General features: G+C 42.0%; 1 long non-coding RNA gene across 1 annotated transcript in view; it reads left to right on the top strand.

The window, feature by feature from the left end:
• The first annotated feature begins 12,358 nt into the window (after positions 1 to 12,358).
• LOC138352830 (uncharacterized) overlaps positions 12,359 to 23,662 on the top strand; it is a 14,322-nt gene continuing 3,018 nt past the window's right edge. The window contains exons 1-2 of the long non-coding RNA XR_011222905.1: positions 12,359 to 12,475; positions 15,525 to 15,631. This is a non-coding gene — a long non-coding RNA (uncharacterized lncRNA). The remainder of the gene's footprint in view (positions 12,476 to 15,524; positions 15,632 to 23,662) is intronic.

Below are 23,662 nucleotides of genomic sequence, written 5' to 3'. Positions count from 1 at the left end.
CGCTATTCTTTATGGTACAGATAAGATCCTCCCTAATGAATTGATTAATGTACCTCCTACTCCCTTATATAACGTAGATGATTTTGTTCAAGTGAAGCGTAGACAAATGCAACTAGTATTCAAGAAAATACGAGAACAACTGTCCAAAGTTACAGCCGAGTTCACCCTAGCAAGGAATGCACGAGCTAAACCCAGTAAAATAACTATTGGATCTGTAGTAATGATACTTAACCAACACAGGTCTGGCCCTATGTACAAGTTAACTAAGAAATTTTTGGGTCCATATAAGGTAACCGAGCTTATCAAAGGTAACAAGTACAGACTTAAGAACTTGGTAACAGGAGAGTATATAAATGAACATTTAGACCACATGAAGTTAGCTAAAATGACTGTTGACGAGACTGATGAGGAAGATGACAATGAACTTACCCAGACAGATTCTCCTATTGGGACACCACCTTCTGTGGTTGACAGACCACTTGATGTTCAGCAACCCCATACTAGCACTTATAATCTTAGATCTAGACCTCTCGTTTCAACCATGCACTCACCACATGTCCATTGTCTAGATGTTAAAGAGGTTATCTCTCAAGATGATAGTTTGTCACATGCAGTTTCATCTGTTCCTGACCTTCAGTCAGAGCCAGAGTTGTATAGTGCTTTGGATGAGCTAGGTGTAGATATCCGCAGAATTTATAATTGAGTGCACTCTGCAGTTATTCTGTTTTGTTTTACAAAATTCATTTGCAGTATTTCCACCACATGTCTTATTATTACCATTATATATATATATATATATATATATATATATATATATATATATATATATATATATATATATATATATATATATATATATATATATATATATATATATATATATATATATTATAATGAAGTTTTTCTCAACTTTATTTTGTGTTATGAATTAGATGCCATTGTTAAGTCTACTGCCATTTGTATTTTTACAGTGCTTGTCATAAGAGTTCATTTAATGCTCTAGCAACCACATTGAGGCCAGTGAATCCTGACTGCTATCACTCAGATGATAGTCTTCTTGATCCAGGTCTTGTATATAGCTTGTAAATATATTGTACATTAAATATATTATACATTGGTCTTGTAAATATATTGTACATTAACAAAAAAAAAAAAATCCTCATTATCTACTCTTAAAATTCATTTGTGGTTGTTAGGTCAGAACTTTGTTCCATTAATGTAATAATTGTTTAATTTTGTATTGTTTCAAGCACATGCCATTAACTCATGTTAAAAATTATGTTTAGGCAATACCTTGAGTTGTATTGTTCATATCTGATAAGTAGACATACACATGTTCTTAATACTCTGGTTTAATTAAAGCATTGTTAATATGATTTTCACCTATTATGATCAATTTTTTTTTTGGTGCATATGCCAAGGTGTTAGTATTATGCACACCTGATCTTCTTTTAATGTTAATTACGCAAATTTTACATGTAAGCCATTATTGAATGCCACGAGGTCCTTTCAGTTTCATTGTAACTATATAGCTAGCCAGAGCATGTCGACAAGGGACGTCAACTTGGTAGCGTGTCCGAGCGGTGTTATACTCAAATTATATGGCGGTTGAGACATAACCAATCACAGGCGAGTAGGCCTCTGACGTCATGCCAGACAGAGGAGCACCAGCCGTGCTTGCCGCAGGCTCAGTATTCTCACAGACTCAGAATAGGTTTGGACCTCGGCTGGCCAGTTATACACCTTGCTGTCTTAGTCAATAAAACTATAGAAGTGCCTGCTATGTATAACATTCAACCCAACAAGGCAACGAATACTGCTCCCCCTCTCTCATGTTCCCCCTCTGTCGTGCTCGTCCTCTATCATTCTCTCCTGCTCCCCCTCTCTCCTGCTCTCCCTCTTTCATGCTCCCCCTCTCTCCTTCTCCCCCTTTCTCATGCTCCTCCTCTATCATACTCCCCTTCTCTTCTGCTCCCCCTCTCTCATGCTCCCCCTCTCTCATGCTCCCCCTCTCTTATGTTCTCCCTCTTATCATGCTCCCAATCTCTCATGCTTCCTTTCTCTCTCATGCTCACCCTCTCTCATGCTCCCCCTCTCTCCTGTTCCCCCTCTCTTCTGCTCTCCCTCTCTCATGCTCCCCCTTTCTCATGCTTTCCATCCCTCATGCTCTCCCTCTCTCATGCTCCTCCTCTATCATGCTCCTCCTCTCTCCTGCTCCCCCTCTCTCATGCTCCCCCTCTGTCATGCTCCTCCTCTTTCATGCTCCCCCTATCCCATGCTCCCTCTCTCTCCTCCTCCCCCTCTCTCATGCTCCTTCTCTATCATGGTCCCCCTATCTTCTGCTCCCCGTCTCTTCTGCTCCCCCTCTCTCATGTTCCCTCTTTTCTCCTGCTCTCCATCTCTAATGCTTCCCCTCTTTTCTGCTCCACCTCTCTCATCCTCCCCCTCTCTCATGCTCCCCCTCTCTCCTGCTCCCACTCTCTCCTGCTCTCCCTTTCTCATGCTCCCCCTCTCTCATGCTCTCCCTCTCTCCTGCTCTCCCTCTCTCATGCTCCCCCTTTCTCATGCTCCCCCTCTCAGGCTCCCCCTCTCTCATGCTCTACCTCTATTATGCTTCCCCTCTCCTATGCTCCCACTCTCTCGTGCTCTCCGTTCCTCATGCTCCTACTCTTTCATGCTCTCCCTCTCTCATGCTCTCCCTCTCCTATGCTCCCACTCTCTCGTGCTCTCCGTTCCTCATGCTCCTACTCTTTCATGCTCTCCCTCTCTCATGCTCTCCCTCTCTCATGCTCCCCATTTCTCATGCTTTCCATCCCTCATGCTTTCCATCCCTCATGCTCTCCCTCTTTCATGCTCCACCTCTCTCATGCTCTCCCTCTCGCATGTTCTCACTCTCTAATGCTCCCCCTCTCTAATGTTGTCCCTCTTTCATGCTCCTTCTCTCTCATGCTCCCCCTCTTTCATGCTCTCCCTCTCTCATGCTCCCCCTCTCTTATGTTCTCCCTCTTTCATGCTCCTTCTCTCTCATGCTCTACCTCTTTCATGCTCTCCCTTTCTCATGCGTTCCATCTCTCTTGCTCTACCTCTCTTATGCTCCCCCTTTCTCATGCTCTCCCTCCTTCACGCTCTCCCTCTCTCATGCTCTCACTCTCTAATGCTCCCCCTCTCTAATGTTCTCCCTCTTTCATGCTCCTTCTCTCTCATGCTCCCCCTCTCTCATGCTCTGCCTCCCTCATGCTCTCCCTCTCTCATGCTCTCCCTCCCTAATGCTCCCTTTTTCTCATGCTCCCCCTCTCATGCCCTCCTTCAATCATGCTCTCCCTTCCTCAAGCTCCCACTCTCTCATGCTCTCCCTCCCTCATGCTCTACCTCTCTCATGCTCCCAATCTCTCATGTTTCCCCTCTCTCTTGCTCCCAATCTCTAATGCTTCCCCTCTCTCTCATGCTCACCCTCTATCATGCTTCCCCTCTCCTATGCTCCCACTCTCTCGTGCTCTCCGTTCCTCATGCTCCTCCTCTTTCATGCTCTCCCTCTCTCATGCTCTCCCTCTCTCATGCTCCCCATTTCTCATGCTTTCCATCCCTCATGCTTTCCATCCCTCATGCTCTCCCTCTTTCATGCTCCACCTCTCTCATGCTCTCCCTCTCGCATGTTCTCACTCTCTCATGCTCCCCCTCTCTTATGTTCTCCCTCTTTCATGCTCCTTCTCTCTCATGCTCTCCCTCTTTCATGCTCTCCCTCTCTCATGCTCCCCCTCTCTTATGTTCTCCCTCTTTCATGCTCCTTCTCTCTCATGCTCTACCTCTTTCATGCTCTCCCTCTCTCATGCTCCCCCTTTCTCATGCTCCCCCTCTCTCATGCTCTCCCTCTCTCCTGCTCTCACTCTCTCATGCTCCCCCTTTCTCATGCTCCCCCTCTCAGGCTCCCCCTCTCTCATGCTCTACCTCTATTATGCTTCCCCTCTCCTATGCTCCCACTCTCTCGTGCTCTCCGTTCCTCATGCTCCTACTCTTTCATGCTCTCCCTCTCTCATGCTCTCCCTCTCCTATGCTCCCACTCTCTCGTGCTCTCCGTTCCTCATGCTCCTACTCTTTCATGCTCTCCCTCTCTCATGCTCTCCCTCTCTCATGCTCCCCATTTCTCATGCTTTCCATCCCTCATGCTTTCCATCCCTCATGCTCTCCCTCTTTCATGCTCCACCTCTCTCATGCTCTCCCTCTCGCATGTTCTCACTCTCTAATGCTCCCCCTCTCTAATGTTGTCCCTCTTTCATGCTCCTTCTCTCTCATGCTCCCCCTCTCTCATGCTCTGCCTCCCTCATGCTCTCCCTCTCTCATGCTCTCCCTCCCTAATGCTCCCTTTTTCTCATGCTCCCCCTCTCATGCCCTCCTTCAATCATGCTCTCCCTTCCTCAAGCTCCCACTCTCTCATGCTCTCCCTCCCTCATGCTCTACCTCTCTCATGCTCCCAATCTCTCATGTTTCCCCTCTCTCTTGCTCCCAATCTCTAATGCTTCCCCTCTCTCTCATGCTCACCCTCTATCATGCTTCCCCTCTCCTATGCTCCCACTCTCTCGTGCTCTCCGTTCCTCATGCTCCTCCTCTTTCATGCTCTCCCTCTCTCATGCTCACCCTCTCTCATGCTCCCCCTCTCTCCTGCTCTCCCCTCTTTCATGCTCCTTCTTTCTCATGCTCCCCTCTCTCATGCTCTGCCTCCCTCATGCTCTCCCTCTCTCATGCTCCCCCTCCCTAATGATCCCTTTTTCTCATGCTCCCCCTCTCATGCTCTCCTTCAATCTTGCTCTCCCTTCCTCAAGCTCCCACTCTCTCATGCTCTCTCTCCCTCATGCTCTACCTCTCTCTTGCTCCCAATCTCTCATGCTTCCCCTCTCTCTCATGCTCACCCTGTCTCATGCTTCCCCTCTCCTATGCTCCCACTCTCTCGTGCTCTCCGCCCTTTATGCTCCTCCTCTCTCATGCTCTCCCTCTCTCATGCTCTCTCTCTCTCCTGCTCTCCCTCTTTCATGCTGCCCCTCTCCCATGCTCCCCCTCTCTCCTGCTCCCCCTCTCTCATGCTCCTCCTCTATCATGCTCCCTCTCTCTTCTGCTCCCCCTCTCTCATGCTCCTCTCTCATGCTCCCTCTCCCTCGTGCTCCCCCCTCTCTTCTGCTCTCCCTCTATCATACTCCCCCTCTCTTCTGCTCCCCTTCTTTCATGCTCCCCCTCTCTCATGCTCCCCCTCTCTCATTCTCTCCCGCTCCCCCTCTCTCATTCTCTCCCGCTCCCCCTCTCTCATTCTCTCCCGCTCCCCCTCTCTCATTCTCTCCCGCTCCCCCTCTCTCCTGCTTTCCTTCTCTCATGCTCCCCCTCACTCTTGCTCTCCCTCCTTCACGCTCTCCCCTTCCCATGCTCTCCCCTCTCCCATGCTCCCCCCTCTATCATGTTCTCCCTCTCTCATGCTCTCCCTCCCTAATGCTCTCCCTCTCTCATGCTCGCCTTCTCTCATGTTCTCCCTATCTAATGCTCTCCTTCTTTCATGCTCCCCCTCTCTCCTACTCTCCCTTTCTCATGCTCTCACTCTCTCATGCTCCCCCTCTCTTATGTTCTCCCTTTTTCATGCTCCTTTTCTCTCATGCTCCCCATCTCTCATGCTCTGCCTCCCTCATGCTCTCCCTCTCTCATGCTCTTCCTCTCTACTGCTCCCTTTTTTTCATGCTCCCCTCTCTCATGCCCTCCTTCAATCATGCATCCCTTCCTCATGCTCCCAATCTCTCATGCTCTCCCTCCCTCATGCTGTACCTCTCTCTTGCTCCCAATCTCTCATGCTTCCCCTCTCTCTCATGCTCACCCTCTCTCATGCTTCCCCTCTCGTATCCTCCCACTCTCTCGTGCTCTCCGTCCCTCATGCTCCTCCTTTCTCATGCTCTCCCTCTCTCATGCTGCCCCTTTCTTATGCTTTCCATCCCTCGTGCTCTCCCTCTCTCATGCTCCTTCTCTATCATGCTCCCCTTCTCTCCTGCTCTCTCTCTTTCATGCTCCCCCCACTTCCATGCTCTCCCTCTCTCCTGCTCCCCATCTCTCATGCTCCCCCTCTCTCATGCTTCCCGTCTCTCATGCTCCCCTTTTCTCCTTCTCACCCTCTCTCATGCTCCTCCTCTATCATGCTCCCCCTCTCTTCTGCTCCCCCTCTCTCATGCTCCCCTCTCTTCTGCTTTCCCTCTCTCATGCTCCCCCTCTCTCCTGCTCCCCCTCGCCAATGCTCCCCCTCTCTCATGCTCCCCATCTCTCCTGCTCCCCCTCTCTCCTGCTCTCCCCCTCTCTTGCTCCCCCTTCTCTCATACTCTCCCTCTCTCCTGCTCCCCCTCTCTCCTGCTCTCCCTCACTCATGCTCTACCTCTCTTATGCTCCCCCTCACTCATGCTCTCCCTCCTTCACAATCTCCCCCTCTCATGCTCTCCCTCATTCACAATCTCCCCCTCTCATGCTCTCCCCCTTTCTTGCTCTCCCCCTCTCATGCTCTCCGCCTCTCATGCTCCCCCTCTATCATGTTTTCCCTCTCTCATGCTCTCCCTCCCTTATGCTCTGCCTCTCTCAGGCTCTCCCTCTCTCATGCTCTCCCTCTCTCCGGCTCCCCCTCTCTCCTGCTCTTTATTTTATGCTCCCCCTCTCCCATGCTCCCCCTCTCTCCTGCTCCCCCTCTCTCATGCTCCTCCTCTATCATGCTCCCCTCTCTTCTGCTCCCCATCTCTCATGCTCCCCCTCTCTCATGCTCCCCCTTTCCTATGTTCTCCCTCTTTCATGCTCCTTCTCTCTCATGCTCTCCCTCCCTCATGCTTCCCCTCTCTCCTGCTCCCCCTCTCTCCTGCTCTCCCTCTTTCATGCTCCCCCTCTCCCATGTTCCCCCTCTCTCCTGCTCCCCCTTTCTCTCATGCTCCTCCTCTATCATGCTCCCCCCTCTTCTGCTCCCTCTCTCTCCTGCTCTCCCTCTTTCATGCTCCCCCTCTCCTATGCTCCCCCTCTCTCATGCTCCTTCTCTATCATGCTCCCCCTCTCTTCTGCTCCCTCTCTCTAATGCTCCCCCTCTCTCATGCTCTCCCTCTCTCTTGCGCCTAATCTCTCATGCTTCCGCCCTCTCTCTCATGCTCACCCTCTCTCATGCTCTCCCTCTCTCCTGCTCCCCCTCTCTCCTGCTCTCCCTCTCTCCTGCTCCCCCTCTCATCCCAGCAAACACAAATCATCTACACAACGTTCGCCTATCTCTTGCCATAGGTGTGGGAATGATTTGCATTGAGAATGGTGCAGGAAAGCCTTTGAGAAACTTTTACTCAAAAAATCCAAACACAAAGGTTTAATTATAAATTGTTTTTCTACAATTATTTTCTTCCAAATGTAAAACAAATAGTTTTTACATGTTTAAATATAAAATTTATGGTGTTTTTTTGTAAAATTCATTAATAAATTGTGAATGATATATATTGGCTGAGTGAAACCTTTAAAATCCATTTAGTTATAATTTGAACAGAAAAAAGTATTTTTCCAAATTTTCTAAAAATTGCTCTTTTTAACACAATTTGACTCCTTATACATTCCACTAAACACTATATCATGTTTAAATATATAATTTATGTATTATTCTCTAAAATAATTTATATAAATTATATAAGTTGCTGGAAAGTGGTGTTAAAGATTATGAAAACATTTTGTTGTGTTAATATGTTCTTATTAACTATGTCTCAAGTTCACAGTTTATCAAACAAGAATATTAACATTCGTCAACTCTTAAAATCTTATATGTTATCTTGCTGGTGCAAAAAAGGGTGAATCTTTAGGAACAGCTATAGTATCTATATATCACAAATGGTGTTTTCCCTAACTCAAACAATGTAGGGTTTATTATTCTACACATATTTCTAATGACTCTTAGATGTTTACATTCTCTGAAGTATAATTGTGAAGGCTGTGTCCATCACTCTCAACACAGATTCTTAAACTCGTCTCTGCAGGTTCAACTATATAATTAGTTTCCATTTGAATTTCCATGGACATTTGTATCCAAAATGAAACCAATGTGGTTTCCTTCAGCGCCTTCAGCCAGCACATTTGCTCATTCATTTCCACAGATTCCAACAAGGTAGGGGATTTACAGAAATTTGTATATTCATATTGTTATATATTAAAAATATGAATGCAGTTCAATATGATAAGACAAATACACGAGTTTATGATAAATTCGTTTTCTGTGATATACCATTGATATGCTCTTTTTTTCTTTAAACGGCAGACTAAACTAAAGTGCTCACATCAACAGATTTGATGTATAAATGGTCAACGCTCAACAGAGTTAGTATAAATGTATTAGTATAAATCTTACTTGTCTCATTGTTAATTCACATTCAATGTCAACTTGTGGTTGCATTGTACAAGGCCAACACAGATGATCGAAGGAAACTAACTCTGCTCTAGTTCCATGAAGTTGCTATTTGGTCTTTACTCAATGCATTGTACATGCATTGTACAAGGCCAACACAGATGATCGAAGGAAACTAACTCTGCTCTAGTTCCATGAAGTTGCTATTTGGTCTTTATTGAAATTTGACAAGGCAGAGTGGCCTGCAACAACTACACCATCTCCACATCTAGTTCATGCTCCAGACATAAATCATGACACTGGTCCTGTGTATCCTGCTGCTGACCCATCAACACCTGGCCCGTCGGGTGTGAGGCGCCCTCTCTTCACGTCTACACCTAGTGCTGAAGCTGAATCTGATGAAGATAATTCATATTCAACATTAGTGTTTGAAAACAATAGTGAGAGCGACGATTCAGACAGTAGTTTATTGCCAACCAAGAGACAACAGCGACGTGTTGTTATAGCAGAGACTCGCCTGAACTATAAATTGAAACATGAGCTGGTAAAAATCCCCAAACGTCGCAGGTGTGAAGTGTGTTCAAAGTCGGGTATCAGGAAGGAAACTGGTATAGCGTGCAAGACATGCGATGTTCCACTTTGCGTCATACCTTGTTACACCACTTATCACAGGAAAAGGGTGTATTGGGTGGACAAGAAATAACCACCTACATCAGCTTCACTCCACCTAGGAACATCTGTTGAGCAACTTCAGGAATCAGTACCTGAAGGAGGTGGAGTGGAGATAAAATGCTCAACTTATTTTACTACAATCGTCTTTGCTTTGGTAAGTACACATAATTGTCTTAGATTGTTTCAGTATTGTAGTCTATTTTCTTAGGAATATTTTGATACCTAAATGAGAACTGTAGCACGAAAACTAAAGTAAGTATACATGAAACAAGAGAAACTTTTTTTGTGGGTGTTGCGGGTTTGAGTTGGAGTGTCAAGAGCGGGTTCCGGTTGTGTGTTTTCCGTCATCTCTACAGCTGTGAATTCCAAGGAATTGTATTTGATATGCATATGTCTGTGTAGGGAATTTTATTCCGAACACTATACAAAAAAAAAACGGTGTGAAACAAGTATAAACTTGAAAAACATGAGCAAAGTAAAAACTTTTGACGCTCACGGGTACAAACACGCGTAAGATTTTATTCGCCGCAAATTTATTTGACGCTGTGTTGGCCAACTCTACCCATGTTCTTATAGAACTTTCTATTGCGAACACATTGCTATAAAAATGAAATACGTAGCTTCAGAAATAATGTCAGGAGAGTTAAATAAGTATAAACATTCAAAGCACTGCATCCCAACAGTGTCGTCCCTGCTGAAATCACGGCTAACGCTTCACCCAGTTCCCACACTCGTGCGGGTCACCCGATACCATAATTAGACATTGATAGGCATATGTCTGGGTGGGGAATTTTATTGCGAGTTCAGTGATATCAAAATGAGCGCTGTAGGATGACTGTGAGGCTGGCAACAAACGAAAGAGTATGAACATTTACTTCCTGTTTGGGTGTCACGGCGAGTCATCTTCGTGTTTATTTACTTCGTGGTGGGATACCAAATGCTTCGGTGACATTTTATGCATATGATCTTGTAGAGAATTTTATTGCCAACGCATTGATACCAAAATGAAAAACGTAGCTTGAGAATTGAGGTTAGGAGCGTGAAAAGATTATAAACTTTTTTGTGTTTACGCTTGAGCGCCCAGAACGCCGCGCGCACTAAAGTGTTAAGCAACTGACATATGTGGAGAGCTAGTATCAAAATTTATATGTTTGTCCTGCACACCGCCCCCCATCCAGTGGGCAGCGGTGGATAGGTTAGGTGGATAGGGGGTTAGGTTGGTAGGTTACATTGAGTTAATTAGGTAGTACTTAGTGTTTATCTGTTATAGATAGGAGCTGCCTGGTATGGGCCAATAGGCCTTCTGCAGTTACCTTTGTTTTTATGTTTTTGCCCTGTAACCTAAATGGTTAGAGAGGCACATATATGGGCTTAGGGACTGAACCCCACACTACATTTAGCTAAGCTGGTTACAATCTTGATGATATAGTTACAAAATTCTGTATAAGTCGTCACATTATCAATGGGTTCGAGATCAACCACAATTTCCTGAATAGATATAACAAAGGGGATATTAATAGGGTATTAAAATTGTCAACACAAGATAGAACACGAAACAATGGGTATAAATTGGATAAGTTTAGATTTAGGAAAGACTTGGGTAAATACAGGGTCAGTAACAGGGTTGTTGATTTGTGGAATTTTCTTAACTTATAAATTTATCTTTATTTATCTTAAACTGGTTGGGAGAGGTACAGTTTTTAACATAATTGGGAAGGTCATTCCACATTCGAGGTCTCTTGATTTGTAAAGCATTTCTAGTTTGACTAAGTCGTACTCTTGGAATATCAAATAGGTATTTGTTTCTGGTGTGGTGCTCATGGGATCTGTTACAACCTTCTAGGAAGCTTTTAAGGTCAGGATTGACATTACAGTGCAGCGTTTTATATATATAAAATACACATGAGAGTATGTGCAGGGACTTAATATCTAACATATTCAGAGATTTGAGTAAGGGGTCCATATATACTGCCCGGTTGCCTGAAATGCTATATGCCTACTATAGTGGCTTTAGGTATTGTATGCACTAGCTCTATCTATAAATCCAACATTATGTTTGTAAATCAACTATGTATGTACTTTCCTGAATAAAATTGACTTTACTGTACACTTATATTCTCTGTGGATTTGTTACCCCTATCGTTTGGGAGAAAAAAAATGACTAATACGTTCGGCGAATGACTTTGACTTCAACTTCACTTTGACTTCGTTCATGTCATCGTATTTTCCGTAATATATAAAGGTTATGACAATGCAATTATATTATTGTGTGCAAATAAGTTTGAAATTTCATGTACCCTAAAAATATTAAAATAAAGAATAAGAATAATTAAATAATTGTTGTAGTAAATTGTCACACGTTCATCATACGCAAACGAACACACAGTTTGGAGCGTCAGTACAAGACCGCCGCCATTTTAAAACACGGCTTCGAATGTAAGTAATGTTTTTCTCGTACTAACACTGTGTTATACAATAGATTTGGTCTTGAATTCACAAATTTAGTTGTTACATCTGACAGAGTATGTTAGACGGTGTAATGCTGGTCCATGTTAACGTATTTGTGGGCTTGGTTGGTTTAAATGTGGAGGCGAGGCCTGGCAGTGCTGGTGTATGTGGAGGCGAGGCGAGGCCTGGCAGTGCTGGTGTATGTGGAGGCGAGGCCTGGCTGTGCTAGTGTGTATGTGGAGGCGAGGCCTGGCTGTGCTAGTGTGTATGTGGAGGCGAGGCCTGGCAGTGCTGGTGTATGTGGAGGCGAGGCCTGGCAGTGCTGGTGTATGTGGAGGCGAGGCCTGGCTGTGCTAGTGTGTATGTGGAGGCGAGGCCTGGCTGTGCTAGTGTGTATGTGGAGGCGAGGCCTGGCTGTGCTAGTGTGTATGTGGAGGCGAGGCATGTACAACACTCCCCAATAGGAAGAAAACCCACTGGGTTCTAGGCTAGGTTAGGCTTATCTGTAATAATTGAATTAAGCCTAGCAAAGCCTAGAACCTAGTTCAGTAATTTAAAAAATGTTGTAACTTGAAAAATGCCATTCAATACATTACACAATTTAAATATTTTCAGGCAATCAACACAACCCTCTCATGTTGGCTAACCCTCTCTCATGTTGGTCAATAATTTAATTATTTTTTTATGGAGTAATCTTTGCTGTTGAAATGTAGTCTTTTTGAGACTACATTTCAAATGTAGTGTGTGTGGAGGCGTGTATGTTAGGTATTACCTAATATACACGGTGTAATATATCTATCTGTGTGAAATAGATTAAATCCATTTATTTGATATTCAGCTAATAGTTCTGTATTTTCTACATTCATCCATGTTTTGGTAAGTGCAATAATATGTATTGTTTCATTGCAGATTAGAGATTCAAGATAGTTCTAGATTTCCGAAGTACTGAAACGCGCGCCATACAGGCTTGGTGGATCTAGGTGCAAGGTAAAATTATTTACATTTACTTGTTTTGTATTTATGTTTTGTATTTATATGCATATATGCATTTATATGCATTATTCTATAGAATAATAGATCTCGTAATAATTTTGCCAAAATAGTGGCATTTACTATTTTTAAAAGATTATTAAAAAATTTACTGATATGGTGCATTCGGAAGGGCGAAGAGGGAGAACGGCCTGTTGACATAGCTCGGGTGCAGGGGGGGGGGGTTGTGTAAAAGCCTGGTTTGTGCCTCAGAGAGGCTATGGGATCCAGTAAGTTCAGTAGAACTTCGGTTTCAACCCTTTTACCCTGTTGTAGCTCAGTCGATTAAGGCAGTGTCTGGGATGCTCCCGGACGCAGGTTCGAATCCTCGTCACGGCCCTTGTGGATTTGTTCATTTGATGCATCACGTTATTGTGATCTGTGTGTGTAATTCTTCACTTGCTACAGCAACAGGAATGTGTGTGTATGTATTTGTGTTGTTGAATATGACCGAAAGTGTAAGATTAATGATTCTAACACAAATCGTCTGAATATTTGTTTTTCTTCACTGTCGAGAGTAGTTAAAAAAATTTACTCGAGTTTATTTTCACACTTTATTTATGGTCCTTAAGTCCCTCTCCTTAATGCTGCTGCTGTTTCTCGCATCTTTGCATCGCTTGTATGTTTGGGGGTTTGGCCTCTTGCTATATATTGATTCCATTTGTGTGTGTTTGGGTCTCAGGCCCTCTCGCAATTTCTGTTGAACAAACCCCTTTTCCTAGTTCTGCATCTCTCCTTTGGTACAAATTTTGTTGTGCTTTTATCATATATTTCACAAAACTTGACATACATTTCATTTACTTCATGTCCTATCAGCAAGTGTTTGTCAAATTCTTTAAGGAAAGTTTATCATCCTGATTGCAGATCTCTAGCGATATTATGTCAACTTCTTGTGGATTCGCAATCATTATTTAATTTACCTTTAGGTGTTCTTTCACCAGCACAGCAACACTGTACCTCTCCCAACCAGTTTAAGATAAAAACTAAGTACTAACTAATTAACTCAATGTAACCTACCTTACCCCCAAAATGACAACCCATGTCTTCTATTTTAAACAATGCTGTTTTGTTGACCAATTGTATTTTTGTTTTTTTCTGCAATGTTTCCCCCCCCCCCCCCCACCACTCTACCACCACATTGAGTTTAGTAGCTCTGTGCACGTCAGGTGCTGTTTAATATACAGACCTACTCCTCCATTTGACCTAGTTTCTCTATCACATCTATATCACTTTGTGCTTTAGCCCTGGTGGAGCTTGGTCCACCAGGGTGTTGTTTGGAGTGGCCCGCAGATCCACATACAGTCTGCATATGATATACAGTCTGTTGATCAATTAAACTACAGTAGTTAGTTTTATTCACCGAATGCACCAATATGTGTTCATTCTTCCCAGATGAAGGAACTAGGTAATATTCATCATCTGAATGCACCATCTGATGCTTTAACACACTCATGATACACGAGAGGTTTAAAAAACTTTTAAAACTTTTAAAACTTTTTGACCTATGTATTTAAAAGCAATTCTAAAGTTAAAAAGTGTAGCATAGGCCCCTCGCAGAATGTTCTTAATATGATCCTCAGGTTATAGTTTTCTATCTAAAACCACCCCTAGATCTCTTTCTTGATCAGAATTCTTTATAGATCTCAGTGGCTCGATCATAGAAACTGCTCTAAATCCTTGTTGGCCTGGATTGTGGAGGTCATTGGTCTCTATAAAACTAGTAATCTGACTCCTGATCACTCTCAAATAATTTTATTATGTGGGATGTTAGTGCAACTGGTCTATAATTCTTTGCCAATGCTTGTGTTGTGTTGTGTTGTTTTGGTAGTGATGTGCAATGTGTTGTTTTGGTAGTGATTCGTCCAGTTCTGGTAGTAGTGCGGTTGTTGTGTAGTGTAGTACTTGTGTGCTTGTTAATGACTTGTATTCCAGTCTTGTGGGTATCTCCTTTCCCCTACGGGCCAACTGCTTTGTTCTTACCTAGCATTTTGCTTTGTTTGGGTATGAATGTTTGTGTGCCGTATATTTTGCAAAATTTGCCATATATCTCATTATTTACTCCTCTGCCTAGCAACAAGTCTGTCTAATTATACTCATTAACTGTTTTTCAAAGTTCCCCATAGTGTCCTTTATTGAAATCGAGTTCATGAACCGTTTCAATGTTCTTATTTTCTTCTAGATTATATCTTAAAGTATATTTAAATGTTATTGTTATTATTGTTATTAAATGTTATTGTGACATTGCATTGCAATTGAGCTATGTTGTTTACCATACCGTTCATTTCGTGAGTATAAGTATAGATGCCACACTTGTGACAGGTAAAACCATGCCTTTTTTGAAAAACAGCACCGTCTGTTGCACGTAAGAGCAACCCACACTATATTATGTTGCGATATTATTTCAATATTTCCGATTGTATTGATAATTTGAATTTTCATAGATTTCAATTTATTTTCATTTCGATTTAATAATTTTGTGTGACATTGCATTGAAATTGAGCTGTGTTGTTTACCATACTGTTCATTTCATGAGTATAGTTTATTTTTTTATTTTTTTCATTTCATTTTTTTAGCTGTTCTTATTTTTCAGTGATGGGAATATCAGATCATTTGATGTTCCCAATTTTCTGATGGAAGCATCAGACCATTATAGAATGCATCGGATGAGGTAGTTTGGAATGGTGGGGAGGACGAGAGGGGGGTATGGTGGGGAAGACGAGGGGACAGAGGAGAGGGTAATGGTGGGGAGGACGAGGGGACTGGGGAGTTGGGGATGGTGGGGACAGGGGAATGCTGGGGAGGACAAAGGGACAGGTGAATGGGAGATGGTGGGGGAGGAAGAAGGACAGGGGAGGGGAAAATGGTAAGGAGGACGATGGGACAGGGAAGTGGGAATAGTGGGGATGATGTGGGGACAGGGAAGTGGGAAGGACGAGAGGACTGTGGAATGGGGAATAGCAAAGTGAATTATAATTATATATATTAATTAATTCTTATAAATTTCCAGAAGCCTGTATCAACACCCACACTAATGCAACTGAAAGAGATGTTGAGACAAGTATTGCTGATATGTTGAAGAACGCCCCAAACAAACTCGGTGGAAACCGATACAAGGTAAAGTTTTCCAATTTGCTGTAGTCTAATTCAATTTCTTTTTAGTAATCTTCGAGAACATTTATGCTATGAATAAGATAAAATAATGTAACTGATTTTGATTTATTTACTATTTATTATTTATTTACCGTTATTAGTATAATAGATCTCGTAATAATTTTGCAAAAATAATGGCATTTACTATTTTAAAAAGCTCGGGTGCAGGGGGGGGGGTTATGTAAAAGCCTGGTTTGTGCCTCGGAGAGGCTATGGGATCCAGTAAGATCGTCCTTCCTTTCCTCCCTAGAATCTGGATGTAGCAGGTGCTCAATTGTCAAAAGTGAAAAATTGGTTTTGTCTTCCGAATGCACCATTTCTGTAAATTTGCTAATAATCTTTTAAAAATAGTAAATGCCATTATTTTTGCAAAATTATTACGAGATCTATTATACTAATAACGGTTTGATAAAATACAGAAGACTGCCTACTGGTTTTACCTGTAATAAGGTTTGATACAGATGATTATGATTATGGTTTTGGCCTCCACCACCCTCTCACCTAACTTGTTCCAACCATGTCTACCACGGTTTTGTCTTCCGAATGCACCATTTCTGTAAATTTGCTAATAATCTTTTAAAATAGTAAATGCCATTATTTTTGCAAAATTATTACGAGATCTATTATACTAATAACGGTTTGATAAAATACAGTAGACTGCCTACTGGTTTTACCTGTAATAAGGTTTGATACAGATGATTATGATTATGGTTTTGGCCTCCACCACCCTCTCACCTAACTTGTTCCAACCATGTCTACCACGGTTTTGTCTTCCGAATGCACCATTTCTGTAAATTTGCTAATAATCTTTTAAAAATAGTAAATGCCATTATTTTTGCAAAATTATTACGAGATCTATTATACTAATAACGGTTTGATAAAATACAGTAGACTGCCTACTGGTTTTACCTGTAATAAGGTTTGATACAGATGATTATGATTATGGTTTTGGCCTCCACCACCCTCTCACCTAACTTGTTCCAACCATGTCTACCACGGTTTTGTCTTCCGAATGCACCATTTCTGTAAATTTGCTAATAATCTTTTAAAAATAGTAAATGCCATTATTTTTGCAAAATTATTACGAGATCTATTATACTAATAACGGTTTGATAAAATACAGTAGACTGCCTACTGGTTTTACCTGTAATAAGGTTTGATACAGATGATTATGATTATGGTTTTGGCCTCCACCACCCTCTCACCTAACTTGTTCCAACCATGTCTACCACGGTTTTGTCTTCCGAATGCACCATTTCTGTAAATTTGCTAATAATCTTTTAAAAATAGTAAATGCCATTATTTTTGCAAAATTATTACGAGATCTATTATACTAATAACGGTTTGATAAAATACAGTAGACTGCCTACTGGTTTTACCTGTAATAAGGTTTGATACAGATGATTATGATTATGGTTTTGGCCTCCACCACCCTCTCACCTAACTTGTTCCAACCATGTCTACCACGGTTTTGTCTTCCGAATGCACCATTTCTGTAAATTTGCTAATAATCTTTTAAAAATAGTAAATGCCATTATTTTTGCAAAATTATTACGAGATCTATTATACTAATAACGGTTTGATAAAATACAGTAGACTGCCTACTGGTTTTACCTGTAATAAGGTTTGATACAGATGATTATGATTATGGTTTTGGCCTCCACCACCCTCTCACCTAACTTGTTCCAACCATGTCTACCACGGTTTTGTCTTCCGAATGCACCATTTCTGTAAATTTGCTAATAATCTTTTAAAAATAGTAAATGCCATTATTTTTGCAAAATTATTACGAGATCTATTATACTAATAACGGTTTGATAAAATACAGTAGACTGCCTACTGGTTTTACCTGTAATAAGGTTTGATACAGATGATTATGATTATGGTTTTGGCCTCCACCACCCTCTCACCTAACTTGTTCCAACCATGTCTACCACGGTTTTGTCTTCCGAATGCACCATTTCTGTAAATTTGCTAATAATCTTTTAAAAATAGTAAATGCCATTATTTTTGCAAAATTATTACGAGATCTATTATACTAATAACGGTTTGATAAAATACAGTAGACTGCCTACTGGTTTTACCTGTAATAAGGTTTGATACAGATGATTATGATTATGGTTTTGGCCTCCACCACCCTCTCACCTAACTTGTTCCAACCATGTCTACCACGGTTTTGTCTTCCGAATGCACCATTTCTGTAAATTTGCTAATAATCTTTTAAAAATAGTAAATGCCATTATTTTTGCAAAATTATTACGAGATCTATTATACTAATAACGGTTTGATAAAATACAGTAGACTGCCTACTGGTTTTACCTGTAATAAGGTTTGATACAGATGATTATGATTATGGTTTTGGCCTCCACCACCCTCTCACCTAACTTGTTCCAACCATGTCTACCACGGTTTTGTCTTCCGAATGCACCATTTCTGTAAATTTGCTAATAATCTTTTAAAAATAGTAAATGCCATTATTTTTGCAAAATTATTACGAGATCTATTATACTAATAACGGTTTGATAAAATACAGTAGACTGCCTACTGGTTTTACCTGTAATAAGGTTTGATACAGATGATTATGATTATGGTTTTGGCCTCCACCACCCTCTCACCTAACTTGTTCCAACCATGTCTACCACGGTTTTGTCTTCCGAATGCACCATTTCTGTAAATTTGCTAATAATCTTTTAAAAATAGTAAATGCCATTATTTTTGCAAAATTATTACGAGATCTATTATACTAATAACGGTTTGATAAAATACAGTAGACTGCCTACTGGTTTTACCTGTAATAAGGTTTGATACAGATGATTATGATTATGGTTTTGGCCTCCACCACCCTCTCACCTAACTTGTTCCAACCATGTCTACCACGGTTTTGTCTTCCGAATGCACCATTTCTGTAAATTTGCTAATAATCTTTTAAAAATAGTAAATGCCATTATTTTTGCAAAATTATTACGAGATCTATTATACTAATAACGGTTTGATAAAATACAGTAGACTGCCTACTGGTTTTACCTGTAATAAGGTTTGATACAGATGATTATGATTATGGTTTTGGCCTCCACCACCCTCTCACCTAACTTGTTCCAACCATGTCTACCACGGTTTTGTCTTCCGAATGCACCATTTCTGTAAATTTGCTAATAATCTTTTAAAAATAGTAAATGCCATTATTTTTGCAAAATTATTACGAGATCTATTATACTAATAACGGTTTGATAAAATACAGTAGACTGCCTACTGGTTTTACCTGTAATAAGGTTTGATACAGATGATTATGATTATGGTTTTGGCCTCCACCACCCTCTCACCTAACTTGTTCCAACCATGTCTACCACGGTTTTGTCTTCCGAATGCACCATTTCTGTAAATTTGCTAATAATCTTTTAAAAATAGTAAATGCCATTATTTTTGCAAAATTATTACGAGATCTATTATACTAATAACGGTTTGATAAAATACAGTAGACTGCCTACTGGTTTTACCTGTAATAAGGTTTGATACAGATGATTATGATTATGGTTTTGGCCTCCACCACCCTCTCACCTAACTTGTTCCAACCATGTCTACCACGGTTTTGTCTTCCGAATGCACCATTTCTGTAAATTTGCTAATAATCTTTTAAAAATAGTAAATGCCATTATTTTTGCAAAATTATTACGAGATCTATTATACTAATAACGGTTTGATAAAATACAGTAGACTGCCTACTGGTTTTACCTGTAATAAGGTTTGATACAGATGATTATGATTATGGTTTTGGCCTCCACCACCCTCTCACCTAACTTGTTCCAACCATGTCTACCACGGTTTTGTCTTCCGAATGCACCATTTCTGTAAATTTGCTAATAATCTTTTAAAAATAGTAAATGCCATTATTTTTGCAAAATTATTACGAGATCTATTATACTAATAACGGTTTGATAAAATACAGTAGACTGCCTACTGGTTTTACCTGTAATAAGGTTTGATACAGATGATTATGATTATGGTTTTGGCCTCCACCACCCTCTCACCTAACTTGTTCCAACCATGTCTACCACGGTTTTGTCTTCCGAATGCACCATTTCTGTAAATTTGCTAATAATCTTTTAAAAATAGTAAATGCCATTATTTTTGCAAAATTATTACGAGATCTATTATACTAATAACGGTTTGATAAAATACAGTAGACTGCCTACTGGTTTTACCTGTAATAAGGTTTGATACAGATGATTATGATTATGGTTTTGGCCTCCACCACCCTCTCACCTAACTTGTTCCAACCATGTCTACCACGGTTTTGTCTTCCGAATGCACCATTTCTGTAAATTTGCTAATAATCTTTTAAAAATAGTAAATGCCATTATTTTTGCAAAATTATTACGAGATCTATTATACTAATAACGGTTTGATAAAATACAGTAGACTGCCTACTGGTTTTACCTGTAATAAGGTTTGATACAGATGATTATGATTATGGTTTTGGCCTCCACCACCCTCTCACCTAACTTGTTCCAACCATGTCTACCACGGTTTTGTCTTCCGAATGCACCATTTCTGTAAATTTGCTAATAATCTTTTAAAAATAGTAAATGCCATTATTTTTGCAAAATTATTACGAGATCTATTATACTAATAACGGTTTGATAAAATACAGTAGACTGCCTACTGGTTTTACCTGTAATAAGGTTTGATACAGATGATTATGATTATGGTTTTGGCCTCCACCACCCTCTCACCTAACTTGTTCCAACCATGTCTACCACGGTTTTGTCTTCCGAATGCACCATTTCTGTAAATTTGCTAATAATCTTTTAAAAATAGTAAATGCCATTATTTTTGCAAAATTATTACGAGATCTATTATACTAATAACGGTTTGATAAAATACAGTAGACTGCCTACTGGTTTTACCTGTAATAAGGTTTGATACAGATGATTATGATTATGGTTTTGGCCTCCACCACCCTCTCACCTAACTTGTTCCAACCATGTCTACCACGGTTTTGTCTTCCGAATGCACCATTTCTGTAAATTTGCTAATAATCTTTTAAAAATAGTAAATGCCATTATTTTTGCAAAATTATTACGAGATCTATTATACTAATAACGGTTTGATAAAATACAGTAGACTGCCTACTGGTTTTACCTGTAATAAGGTTTGATACAGATGATTATGATTATGGTTTTGGCCTCCACCACCCTCTCACCTAACTTGTTCCAACCATGTCTACCACGGTTTTGTCTTCCGAATGCACCATTTCTGTAAATTTGCTAATAATCTTTTAAAAATAGTAAATGCCATTATTTTTGCAAAATTATTACGAGATCTATTATACTAATAACGGTTTGATAAAATACAGTAGACTGCCTACTGGTTTTACCTGTAATAAGGTTTGATACAGATGATTATGATTATGGTTTTGGCCTCCACCACCCTCTCACCTAACTTGTTCCAACCATGTCTACCACGGTTTTGTCTTCCGAATGCACCATTTCTGTAAATTTGCTAATAATCTTTTAAAAATAGTAAATGCCATTATTTTTGCAAAATTATTACGAGATCTATTATACTAATAACGGTTTGATAAAATACAGTAGACTGCCTACTGGTTTTACCTGTAATAAGGTTTGATACAGATGATTATGATTATGGTTTTGGCCTCCACCACCCTCTCACCTAACTTGTTCCAACCATGTCTACCACGGTTTTGTCTTCCGAATGCACCATTTCTGTAAATTTGCTAATAATCTTTTAAAAATAGTAAATGCCATTATTTTTGCAAAATTATTACGAGATCTATTATACTAATAACGGTTTGATAAAATACAGTAGACTGCCTACTGGTTTTACCTGTAATAAGGTTTGATACAGATGATTATGATTATGGTTTTGGCCTCCACCACCCTCTCACCTAACTTGTTCCAACCATGTCTACCACGGTTTTGTCTTCCGAATGCACCATTTCTGTAAATTTGCTAATAATCTTTTAAAAATAGTAAATGCCATTATTTTTGCAAAATTATTACGAGATCTATTATACTAATAACGGTTTGATAAAATACAGTAGACTGCCTACTGGTTTTACCTGTAATAAGGTTTGATACAGATGATTATGATTATGGTTTTGGCCTCCACCACCCTCTCACCTAACTTGTTCCAACCATGTCTACCACGGTTTTGTCTTCCGAATGCACCATTTCTGTAAATTTGCTAATAATCTTTTAAAAATAGTAAATGCCATTATTTTTGCAAAATTATTACGAGATCTATTATACTAATAACGGTTTGATAAAATACAGTAGACTGCCTACTGGTTTTACCTGTAATAAGGTTTGATACAGATGATTATGATTATGGTTTTGGCCTCCACCACCCTCTCACCTAACTTGTTCCAACCATGTCTACCACGGTTTTGTCTTCCGAATGCACCATTTCTGTAAATTTGCTAATAATCTTTTAAAAATAGTAAATGCCATTATTTTTGCAAAATTATTACGAGATCTATTATACAGAGCACCACTTGGTTTCCGAACTTTAGTTATCCGAAACTTCCAGTTTCCCGATTGGGGTTGGGGAGTCATGCTAGCCGAACAAAGTTCGGGTAGGAAGGGGTCCACCAAGCGTCACGCCGGCTTGTGGTGGTGGGTGGGCGATGGTCCAGTTTGCCCACTGTGACTTCACAGATTCACGGTCTATTATTCCTATTATTTTGAATTGCCATAAGGCTGGAATGTTCATTCTGTGCTTTTGTTTTACATATCTGCACAATCAAGAAACATCTGTGCACCATGTTGGCTCCAAATGCACGCATTGCATCAGTGATGGCTGACTGGTGGGTGGATGGACGATGGAGTTTAGGTGGGAGGCAGTATGAATGAGGGGGGGGGGGGAGAATCAGTGAGAGAGGGGGAGAGAGAGATGCTAGGAGGGAGGGGGAGGTAGGGAGAGATGTTAGGAGGTAGGGAGAGATGCTAAGAGGGAGGGGGAGGTAGGGAGAGATGCTAGGAGGTAGGCAGGAAGGGATGGAAGTAGTGAGAATTAGGGAGGGAAAGGCAGGCTGGCAGGCACAGGCAGGCAGGCACAGGCAGGCAGGCACAGGCAGGCAGACAGGCAGGCAGGCAGGCAGGCAGGCAGGCTAGCTTGCAGGCAGGGAGTGAGTGGTAGTCACGCGGTTGAACCGCGTGACCTTGAGAGATGGGATGTAGGGGGGCGGGTGGTTTGTTGGTGGTGGGGGTGAGACCGGCTCATTCCCGAAGATAAGCCTAACACACACTACCCGTTAGCATGATGGCAGGGGGGGAGGCAGGCTGGCTGGAAAGGAAGCAGGCTGGCAGGCAGGCAGGCTGGCTGGCAGGCTGGCTGGCAGGCTGGGAAGGAGGCAGGCTGGCAGGCTGGCTGGCAGGCTGGGAAGGAGGCAGGCTGGCAGGCTGGGAAGGAGGCAGGCTGGCAGGCTGGGGAGGCAGGCTGGCAGGCTGGGAAGGAGGCAGGCAGGCAGGTTGGGAAGGAGGCAGGCTGGGAAGGAAGCAGGCTGGCAGGCAGGCTGGCTGGCAGGCTGGGAAGGAGGCAGGCTGGGAAGGAAGCAGGCTGGGAAGGAGGCAGGCTGGGAAGGAGGCAGGCTGGGAAGGAGGCAGGCTGGGAAGGAAGCAGGCTGGCAGGCTGGGAAGGAGGCAGGCTGGGAAGGAGGCAGGCTGGGAAGGAGGCAGGCTGGGAAGGAAGCAGGCTGGGAAGGAAGCAGGCTGGCAGGCTGGGAAGGAGGCAGGCAGGCTGGGAAGGAAGCAGGCTGGCAGGCTGGGAAGGAGGCAGGCAGGCTGGGAAGGAGGCAGGCTGGGAAGGAGGCAGGCTGGCAGGCTGGGAAGGAGGCAGGCAGGGAAGGAGGCAGGCTGGCAGGCTGGGAAGGAGGCAGGCTGGCAGGCTGGGAAGGAGGCAGGCTGGCAGGCTGGGAAGGAGGCAGGCAGGGAAGGAGGCAGGCTGGCAGGCTGGGAAGGAGGCAGGCAGGCAGGA

Source organism: Procambarus clarkii, chromosome 55 (assembly GCF_040958095.1).
Source record: "Procambarus clarkii isolate CNS0578487 chromosome 55, FALCON_Pclarkii_2.0, whole genome shotgun sequence".
In the NCBI taxonomy this organism is placed as follows: domain Eukaryota; kingdom Metazoa; phylum Arthropoda; class Malacostraca; order Decapoda; family Cambaridae; genus Procambarus; species Procambarus clarkii.
The sequence above is the reverse complement of the archived record's forward strand: the minus strand, read 5'-3'. Positions and strand labels throughout refer to the sequence as shown.